This window comes from Vicugna pacos, unplaced genomic scaffold (genome assembly GCF_048564905.1).
Source record: "Vicugna pacos unplaced genomic scaffold, VicPac4 scaffold_5, whole genome shotgun sequence".
NCBI lineage: Eukaryota > Metazoa > Chordata > Mammalia > Artiodactyla > Camelidae > Vicugna > Vicugna pacos.
In genome coordinates, this window is record NW_027328726.1 from 2,553,324 (window position 1) to 2,564,689 (window position 11,366).

The following is an 11,366-nucleotide window of genomic DNA, read 5'->3' on the forward strand; positions in this document are numbered from 1 at the left end:
TTGGTCCTCAAATCCTATAGATCTTTCTCTTTGAAAATCTCTTTTATCTAGCACTCTTTTCGCCAAACTAGTTCCTGAGTTTTGCGTCCTCCTTATGTCTGATTTAAACTATCAAGACCTATTCCTAACTGGAAGCTGTCTCTGGTCCCTGCCTGCTCTGTCCTTTCTCCAAATTACCCCTAAGAGTTATCTTCCTAAGAGATCAAACTGATCACACCCTCACCCTGCGTTAAAGCCTCTGAATGCTAAGTCTTCACAGAATGACAGCAGCATCCGGGTGTGATTTTTAATGCCCATGTCTACCTGTAGAAATGCTGATGATCAAACATCATATTTTCTGTGAGCCTTTCCTTGTTGGTCCCTTCCTTAGTGCTCTCCACCGAGCACTGAGGTTAACAATTTTTGTGCTATCTGCTATATCTACACCAGCTGTGAAGGAATAGTGAGAGGTGCTGAGGAATCATGAGGCCAGTGATTGAGAACAATCAACAAAAGAGAGGTTGAGGTTCTGACGAGTAATGGTGGGAGATGGTAGAGACTGGAAAATGGTGACCCGATATGATAAAGGCCAAAATCCTTAAGGTGGCTCTAAAGGCCTGATGACCCTACTCCTGCCCACCTCTTCAGACTCATCTCAAACCATCCATCTTGGTCTCTGAAGCCACCTCTCACTGACCTTCTTGCAGTACAACCTCTGTCCCTTTGACGTGCTGCTCCCTCCAGCGGAATCACTCTTGCTTGCATCTGACCTGCTAATCAAGATCCATCCAATCTCCATTAGAGTCTCCCTCCCACAGGGACCAGGGCTGATCCTCAGGCTAGGTCATGTGTCCTGCACATGTTCTTGATCCCTGAGGTTTTCGTTGACAGCCCTTGATGTTTGCAGGAAAACACTTATTGACATGCTTTCAGTGACAAACACACAAATGCACACACAACCCTGGAAGATCTTTGTAGTTAATAAAGTAGTCACACATCTAGTTTATTTCTATACGTTATTGAATACATGATTAGCAATGTCTTTTGAAACACTATCCTTCAAAGTCCAAAGACTGAAAGAGCAACAAATCATTAACCTAATGTCAGCCGAGGGTGGCTGAAGAGGGATTCGAGGAGGTGAGCTGCCCAGCTGGAAGAAGGTGCAAGGAGCCGACATGAAGCAAAACAGCACTTTATTGCAGTACAAGCAGGTGGCATGCTTGCCTCAGGTGCACGCACTTATACTTTTATAATGCTAGTGGCACATGTGTAGTGTTCATAACGCTGACTCATGCACTGGCACATGCATATTATTCATAATGCTGACTCATGCTACTAGCACACGCATACATTTACCTGTTACCAGGTGCAAGCTATTGTGAACTTTGGCCTGGGCCCCACGGCCTACTCACTCAAGGCTGCCGACACCTAATATAGCTTTTCAGAAGGTAAAAGCAGATTCTCGAATGTGTGCCCCTGTTACAGACTCAAAAATCCAAAGCAATTCTTATTAACACTCAAGACCTGTCAACATTTATAAATTAAATTCATTTTTTAATGATACATGGAACAGTTGCCTGTACATAGGCTGGGTGAGCATGTGAAAATTATATCCAGCTGAATCCGTGAGAAACACAGATATGGATGAGTGAACAATCAAGCCTGCCAATCTACACTTCAATAGAGCAGGGAACAAAATTACCAGCTTTTCTCTGGCCCTGTTATGGTAGGCAGACAATAAATATTTATTAAATGAAGGAAGGTGCTGAAGTCCTTGAGAAATGGGCACTATTGAGTCTTTGGTAGCTGAGAAGGATGGAAAAAGTGTGGAAAAATTGCACAGTGTAGACTTCCCAAGAGGAGAATGAGCAATTGTGGTTAAACAATAGCTTGCAAACAGGAATAGGGAGAAAGGGTTTCAATAGCAGGGAGCAGCACTGTTTAGCCAGTTAAGGAAAAAAAAAAACAAAACAAAACAGAAAAAGCTCTAATTATGTTTAAATGGGAAACTAAGGTGGAATTTAGAGTGTGGGGTTATGACTCAATTTTTTAAGCCCAGATGTAGACAGAGGATTTAGGTTTTCCAATAGTGAACTGACTATGGGATATACATGCCCCTAACATTGAGGGATGTTGTAGCAGTCCTCCAGATCCTGTTTGTGCAGCATTTAGCTCATTCCCACCCTCCTTCCTCCCTAGACAATAGCTAATGAGGAATTGCCAAGACTACCTTGGCAGACCTATCACCACCAAAATCTTACTTCAGTTTTAGTTGGTTGAGAGAATGGCTTGTTTTCTGAAAAGTGCCATTGAGTTGGTGTCTAGCACAAGCTTAGTATCTATTAAGTCTTTGGAGATGCCTGAGTGAAAGGTGCTATATACTAAAGTTATTAAGTTTCACCATATGCTTCTAGTTGCTCACCGAGGTGAGAAACAGCTGGTTCATCTTTGGAAGGCAAATTCTTAAGTCCCTAGAATGAACAGCTTTTAGGAAACATATTTATCAGTTGTAGAATTCACTTCTGATTTTTATTCATAGTAGCCAACTATTCTAAGCTATTTATTTATCCACTCATACCTACTTCATTCTCTAATTGCATTTAAAATCTTTTGGGTAAAAACTATTCTAAAACACATCCTTGTTACAAAAGGGAGCCATATACATACAAGTTAATGGCATACTAATTTATCAATATCTAAAATTATTAAGAAGCTATTTGAAAGTACCAGATTAGTACCAAAGTTTCATTCATTCATGCAATGATTGATTGCATATACTCTGTAGAAATGGATTCATATTTCTGAATACATGTTACTTTATATCCCTCAAAGAGAAAAATACATTTGCACTCAATATGCATTTACAGGATAATATGACACAGGTGTGGTGATAGTGGAACAGAGAAAGTCAGCTGTAAAGAAGAAAAATAAAAGCTTTTCTAAGGAAGAAACTCATATTTCAGAATGGAGATGTGGATTTGGAAACAGGAAAACAGCCAAACTTGAAAGCTGTTTTTCGTATTACAGGGAAGCTCAGTCTACCAAAATCTCACAAGCAAAGGTATTAGTAAAGCATGTGATAAGGCAAAATCAAGTTTATGAGAATGGAGATCTTGATTTAAGCAACTGAGGCTCTTAAGACAGGTTTAACAGGAGGCTGCTATGCAGCATGGGGCTAACATGAAAAAGATATGCAGAGGAGGCAACATAAAGTATTGGAACATTCACCCCCTGTGGAGTTTCATGTTCCTGATGTATTAAATGAGACACTGCTGTTGCCGAATAAGGATTCAGCATTGACATAAAAATTTCAATGTGTCAGTCTTTAAGGTGGACACAAGACTTTTATACACTATTACATTTATGCACATTTTTATTATCAACACTACTTCAAATTAATTTTAAAAACTGAATTCATAGCTTCTTAAGATCTGGTCATTCCTAATACATTTTTGGACCTTGCAAGATGGAAAAACAAATCGTGCTAGATGTCAAATGTTAAAAAATTGACCAGAACGGCTTTCTGCTGACACAGCTTAGAAACTATATACCTCAAAATACCTGTTACTGCAAAACACTGTGGTTGGAAATGCCAGAATTTTTATTTTAGAAACAGCTGCATACTTTTGAATAGATCTTATGATGATAGTTAATGTGAAAGACAACTGGGAGTCCATTTATGGTAAATGTATCTCAGCAACCAAGTGAAAAGCCAATTAATGATAATGGTGATGATAATAATAATAATTCATCTGCTAACACTAACTTAATGAGACAATTCCATTTATATGGACTTTGTATTTAATTATAATAACAAATCCAATGAGCAGATTCCCTAAGATGTATTTCCAGAGAGTTTAGCCTAGTAGTTAAGCATTTAAGAGCATAGCATGGATACTGGAGTGAGATAGGGCTGGTGCTGGTTACACCCTTAACTAGCTGCATGACCTTAAGCAAGTTACTTAACCTCTCTGTGTTTTTGTGTCTTTCATCAACAAAATAGGAATATTAATGAAAATTAATTGCTATAATATATGTAAAATATTTGAAATAGTGCTGATAGACATTAAATGCTCAAAAGATGATAACTATTATGATTATCCCTGTTTTAAAGATAGGTAAACTGAGGCTGAGAAGTTCAGAAACTTGCAAAGGCCACACAGCTAGTGAGCAGCAGATCTAGGATTTGAATTCTAGCAGTATGGTCCCAGAGCCCAAGCTTCTAGCCACATGCCATCATGAACACAAAAACTTGAATTTGTTCTTATAAAGAAAGAATTTGCCATTCAGATTTTATATATGGTACATGTTAAAATTATTTTAAAATTCTCATCCATATTTATATAGAGATATAAAATTATGATCCATATTTAGAGTAGTCATTGATTTGATTCAGTTAGTCATAGAATTTTGAATTTTAACCCATTCTTAATTCATCCTATGACCTCCCAACATCCTATATTTAATTTCTTTAGTTTGGAAAACATTGTTGTTCTACTAAGACAAAATTGAAAAGGAATTATTTTATAAATTGATTTGAATTTATAAATCATAGAAACAAAGATTTTTAGTGTTTTTAAGTTAAAACTTTTCAATCATATATCTAATTCAAATTTGTACCCTTGTAAAATTTCAAATCTTACCAGACTTTTAAAATCTCGTGAGAAATCTAGTACCTAGGATGTTCAAAGAGTTTGAGGATAAAATAATCTTTTGAGCATTTCATTTGTTTCTTTGGTCTATTTTTTGACTCACCAACAGTTAAAGACTTCCCAAATGAACTCAAAATCACCACAATCTTTTACATTTCCTTCTAACATACCCTGAAGACCACTAACCTGCAGATGTTGGATGCTTTTCAATATATCACAAGGCAGAAAAATTATAGCTTCCCTAGCACTTGAGGACTTTTTGTTGCTGATGTTAGAAACATCTTTTATTACAAGCTTTATTAAACACTGAAGGGCACACATTACAGAATGGGAATCACCTCCATTCACTGAAAGAACACTGCACTGAACACAGCTTGAAAGTAGCCTGTACTGGATAATTTTAATTAAAAAAAATTACTTACCAATGAAAATGCAAAGTCACTTCTCAGGGCCAAATACATTTCTAATAGAATTACAGGTCATCCTAAGTAAAGCACAAGCAGGTGAATGAATGACCACAATAAGAAAGGGGATAGAGCCTTTCTGAGACTGTTCTAGAAGTCCATGTGAGGGCATCAGAGAATCACTGTCTTCCAAGCACCTCCCGAACCTGATCTGAGTCCCTTTCCCACAGCCCCTCTGTGGATCGTGGTGCCCGCAATCTCTGCTCATTGCACATTTCTCTGGGAAAACGTACAGTCTGATGTCCAAAATATATTCCTCAGACCCCAGCCCCCTTTAGTGACACAGAACTCTCTGACCCCACCACTACTGGACTGGGGGTACTTTGGATTGACCAGACAACAAGAGTGAAGGTGGAGAACATGTCAACCAGGTCAAAAGGGCCCAGCCTGCCTGTCTTTGAGATGGACACTACTACCAAAGATGAGGGCTGCCAGGGGAGAGGCAGGGTTAGATGGGAAAATAAACTGGAGATGAACTGGACGTATATGCTTTGAGTTTAAAAAGCCTGGATGCATATCCACAGATTTTTTCAACAGTCTCAGGAAAGACTTTGTAATTAGGAAAGAAATTGGGGTTAGAAAGCCAGATTTAGGAGTCATCTGTGTTGACATGACAGTCAAAGCTTTGGGCCTAAATGAGACAAGTCGGGGGAAAACGTAGCCTGGCAAACAGGAGGTCAGCACCGAACCCTGGGAAACACATGCCTCTGAGGAACAGATGGGAGTCAAGGAGCCAGCAGTGGAGAAGATCTAAAGGATGGAGGATGAGGGGGCTGGAGGAAGGGTTGACAATGTCAGAGTTTGTACAAAGTCAGCTCACATGGGCGTGGAGAGACTGCAATGCATCTGATCTCAGGGAGCCTCAGGTAACCTTCGGAAGAGCAGTTTGTCTGAAGAGCTTGGAGAGGAAAGCAACATTTAGTGGAATAAGTAACAGCTTAGAAATACAGCCTCGTCTCATCAGAAGTCTGGATATCAAAGAAATCAGAAATGACCATTACGTGTCTAGGAAGGTTTTTCATTGTCGCTGTTTCTTTGTTTTTAATCTTTGTTTGTTAAGACATGAAAAAAACAAGATGTTTATGAGCAGAAGGAAAAGATAAGCCAGTGGGGAGGGAAAGATTGTGGATACAAGAGAGAAAAGAGGTGTTTAATGGGGCTGTGGAATGGAAGGCAATTGGAATGTTACCATGGAGAGTGGGATAAAGGGCATCCCAGGCAGCAAGTGAGCAAAAAATCAGGTTTCAGAGAGGATGGTGGGGAGGAGTAGGGAGGAGACAGAGCACAAAGACAGCACAGGAGAGTGGAGAAAGCAGGGAGGCGTGGAGCTGGGGCCATTCGGGGTTTATGCTGAAAATTGCGTTAAGCACTGATCCTTTGGGAGATGTTCCTGGTGGACGGTGAGTAACTGGGGCAGCATGAAAAGGCACTGAATGGCACAGTCACAAAATCCCTTTTTTGTCTATCTTCATCTCCTGCAGATAAAGACCAGGAGCAGCTGAGATTGCTTGCAGGGGAGTCTCCTGGTGGAGACAGGAACTGCACATCTGCTTTGACTCCCTTCAAACTCAGCATGATTTAAAATGAAAAGCTTATACAGTATTTACTTGAAGGGCCAAAGTCATATGGAAAAATCTTCAATTATAAAATCCCATCCCTGCCAGAAGAACTCAAAGCCCTGAGGAGAAATACAAAGGCCACTCCAGGCCCACAATAAAACTCAGATAAAATGGGGACGTGGGTCCCCCTTTAATTTGGTACATCTCTCCATGTTTCTGCCATCAATGTTTTGAGAAAGAAAAAGTAGTCCTTTTCTTAAAGAAAAAAAAATTTTGTTTATTTTAAGCCAGTTAAGACCCTATCAATATGTCATACACCCAGGCTTGCTTTATTTTAGGATTGAAGATGTTATGAACTAAACACAGAATGGTGGATTTATGGATCCTTGACACTGTTAACACTGGTAACATTTCTAAAAAAACATTCACTTACCCTCCAGAGAGATACTGGCCTTCAGAAATCTGTGCACTCGGTCTATTTAGATTTATGTATTTAAGCTTCAATTAATAAGCTATAATCTCTTGCACTAAAAAGAAATCCCATTTTTGTCTCCTGGAAGAGTCTGCAGTGTGTGTCTTGGGGAGCCCTAGTTCACTAGTGGTTCCCTTTTCTGTTCTTATATGTTAAAGTGACTAAGAGTCATATTAGTCCAATGCTGCTTTTTCAATAACAGAGCATGGTTTTATTTAAGACCTACTTGCCTCTTACCTGGTTTACTGCTACCCAACACATGATATTCTAACCACAAGGAAGGAGTTTTCCTCTCCAAAAATGTCCCAACTCTCCACCCCTGGATTTAGCATTGCCTTCCTTGGAATCTCCATGGCACTCGGCTGTTACACCTCCTAAGACATTTCTCATCCAGTACTTTGTACAGTAGTTCTTTCCACACTTGGGGTGTATGCCCCTTGTGCCCTCCCACAGAAGCTGCGTACACAGGTGAGGAGCCTGTGGTCACCTCTGCCTCCCCTGCAGCATCTGGCCCCTTTGTAACCAATCCATACCGAGGTGACAAGATGAAGAAAGGAATCAAGCAGCCAGCATGAGTTCAGCATCAATATAATTTGCAGGCAACTGGGTGTGCCCTTTACTCCGGAATTGGGGCCATCTCGCACAGGAAATAGCATCTCAGGGGTAGACAAGCAGTGTGCTAATACTTGCTGCCAGTCAAACTCCAATAACTTTTCTGCCTGTTTTTCCAAAAACAAAATAGAAAATCCTGAACAAAAAGATCTAGAGTTCCCATCTCTACAGCCAAAACATGTACAGTAGTGAGCTCCCATAAAACCATGCTTCATGTGGTGCCAAGATATCTGACCAGCTTGCACAGTTACGGAAGGAAGTCTTTTCACCATCCTCAGGCACAGTTTGGAGACTGACATTTCACAGATAGGACCACAACCTTAGAGTGATTTTCTGCCTCTAAGGCAACCAGATGCAGCCCTGTTTGGGAGATTCTTTTTTTTTTTTTTTACATTTTTATTGATTCATAATCATTTTACAGTGTTGTGTCAAATTCCAGTGTTCAGCACAATTTTTCAATCATTCATGGACATATACACACTCATTGTCACATTTTTTTCTCTGTGATTTATCATAACATTTTGTGTATATTTCCCTGTGCTATACAGTGTAATCTTGTTTATCTGTTCTACAATTTTGAAATCCCAGTCTATCCCTTCCCACCCTCTACCCCGCCCACCCCCCTGTTTGGGAGATTCTAAAGAGAGCAACTTCTGAAATCCATTCTGCCCAGGCTCACCCAGAGGATCATGGAAAGAAGAGAAAGGTACTCTTTGCCACATACATAACTCATTTTAGACAGCTGAGCCCTAACCATGACTATAGAAGATTATACCAAAGCCCTGCTGGCAGATTCAAGGAAGTAAATGATTCAGTAATTTATTCAGCACCTACTCTTGGCCAGATATTATGTTAAATGCCTTATATACATCACTGCTAATCACTATATCCTACAAGGTGAGCATTTTCCTCACAATCTAATAGACGAGGAAACTAAGGCTCAGGGAGTTTCAGTAACTTGCCCCAGAGTCATAGCACTACCAGAAGCCCTAGCCAGGATTCGAAGACAAATCCCACTTTGGAGTCACTTGACCCCAAAGCCCACACCCTTTACATTACATCAAACTCCCTTTATGAAATACAGACTCTAAAACAGGAAAAGTCATCATGAGAAACTACGATACTCATTCATTAAAACCAGAAAATGTAAGCATTCAGTTGACACTGAATGATCATGATGGTTCCTAGGCAGAGAAGCCCCCAAATGCTAGCCGGCTGTGTAATGTAGGGAGTAGGAACTTGAATTCCCAGGCAGGCTCAGCTCAAATCACATAACCATTTATTAACTCTCCAAGTGCACCAAAAAAGCACTTGGAACAACCTTCCATCTTTGTCCATCCCAACTTCCTAACTCCATCAACTTCTCAGCGGAGGAGCTCAATCGCCCCTCCTGCCTTCCTCCCTTCTGGACATGGCTGTGTTTGGGCATCTGCAGGAGTACCGTTGACAGCCTCCTGGAATAAGTTGGTTAAGAGCTATGGTTCAGCCAGAGCAATGGTTTGGACACTTGTAGGAGTACAGGTTCAGGCTGCTCTGTCTCCTTCCCTGCAAGAAGTCACACTAATTCCACTTCAGCATGGGGCTTCAGTGCAGACTGACTCGGTGTCAGCCACCTCCAGTGGTAAAACTCCTGCCAGGACAGCCTATTTAAGACTGAGATGCCTGCTTCCTACTCCCCTCCCCCACCCACCTTTCCCTGGTGCAAAAAGTACATTCCTGTTTTTAAGGGAATGAGTGCAATAGCTGACTGGATCCAAATGGGCTATGCAGAGAAATTTTTTTTTTTATTTGATTGATTGTTTTAGTTGTTCTCTAATACTCCAAAGTTCTGATTCTCAGAAGGCAGTGTTCTTTGCGGTTTGAGCTGTCTCAGCCGTGGGAAGATAGAGGGCACAGTGTGAATCAAAGTGAGAGGGCAGGCAGGGTGGCCACACAAGAGAGGCAACAACTGCACTAAATGTTATAAAGTGAACAGTAGACCAATAAAATTATTTCAAGAGAGATTTCATTTAGTTTGGAACTGCTCTGTTATATTAGATGTGAACATTTTAGGAAAGATTTAAAAATGAGACGCTCTCTGGTCACTACATCAAGGCTGGTTTTACTGTGTTATTCACCCCCTGGTCACTAGCCACACCTACTCCACCTTGTCCTATGTCACAAGGGGTATTACAGTAAACTGTCTTGATATTGGTCAACTGCACTGTGATTTCTATACCACAAGTTCCCTGGGGTAAATGAAATATTGAGGGTGGAAACATTTGTTCATTCTTATCACCTCCCAGCATCCAGCACAGTTTCCCTGGAACAGTATAGGTCTTTACTCAGTTATGTTGAGTTGACCTGGACAATCACTGAGTCACTTCAAGAATTATAAGCAGTCTGAGGCCACTCTCCAGAAGAGCAAATGGGTATCATCAGATTTTGATAAGCACAAACCATTGCTTCTTAATATTTCATCTTATGATGCCAGAGGGCATCAATCCCTTACAGACACTCTAATATTTATGCATTCTCATATTTGAGTACTGCTGGAGTTTCAGATTCTATATGACATTAGCTCAGAGAGGTTTCACTCTGCAACTCCACAACCACTTCTTGACTCACGTGCTTATAATGGTACCAGTGATAAGCACATTAAAAGCTTTCTCCCTGTGGATCAGAGAGCATTCTTAATTATGCCACTGTGTCCACAGCACATACCTTTTTTGGAGTACTTTAATAGGTATTAGTAACTACTTATTTGCATAGCAGGAGCAAAGAAAACCAGAGTATCCAGGTCATCTGTGCAGACTGATCAAATCATAATAAGTTAATTTATTTCACAGAATCCCAATGGCAGATGTCCCTATATGTGGTGATGAAGAGATATCTGAAAAACAACTGCATAAGGATGTTCAAGCTGTTCACCATTCATCCATCCATGGGGTCATCTGTCTACAAAGCACACTGCTCAGAGAAGTCTGATCAGCATTCCAGAGAGTAGTCATTGTGCTTCCAGGAGCACATCAGGAGCTGGTCACATGACCACTCTGGCCAGAAGCCACATCTGGGGCCTAAAATTAGCTCTGATATTTGAAAGATCACAGGGGACTTAGCACATGCCTTGATATTGGGCAAAAAAAGGCAAAAGACACCTACTTGTCTTTAAGAATGAACCAGGGAGCCAGAGTAAGAAGCCCTATACATTATACATCTACTCTAGAAGACAAACCCATCAGTCCTGGAAAGCTCTCCATTAGAATGACTTAAAGTACCCCGAAACAGATGATAATATTGACCAAAAAGATTCATCCCTTTATTTCTTTTTGGTCTTCAATGCTCCAAAGGAACACTTTTCTGAGCTTGATCCCCCAGTTAGATTAATCATTCCCACAATAGCTTGTACATTCTTCTTTGTAGCACTTGGTAGAACTACAGTTTGCAGTGGACTTGACAATTAGAATGTGAACCCTCCTGGGGCAAGGACCAGGTCCACCTTGGTTGCCTTCATACCCCTAGGACCCAAATGCCCGCCCAGAGTCAGACTCTCCAAAGACGTCTGCTGCAGGCACATATGAACCTTCAATAAACATGTATTGACTACATGCATGAGCTGGGAACCATGCTAAGTGCAGATCAAGCTGGC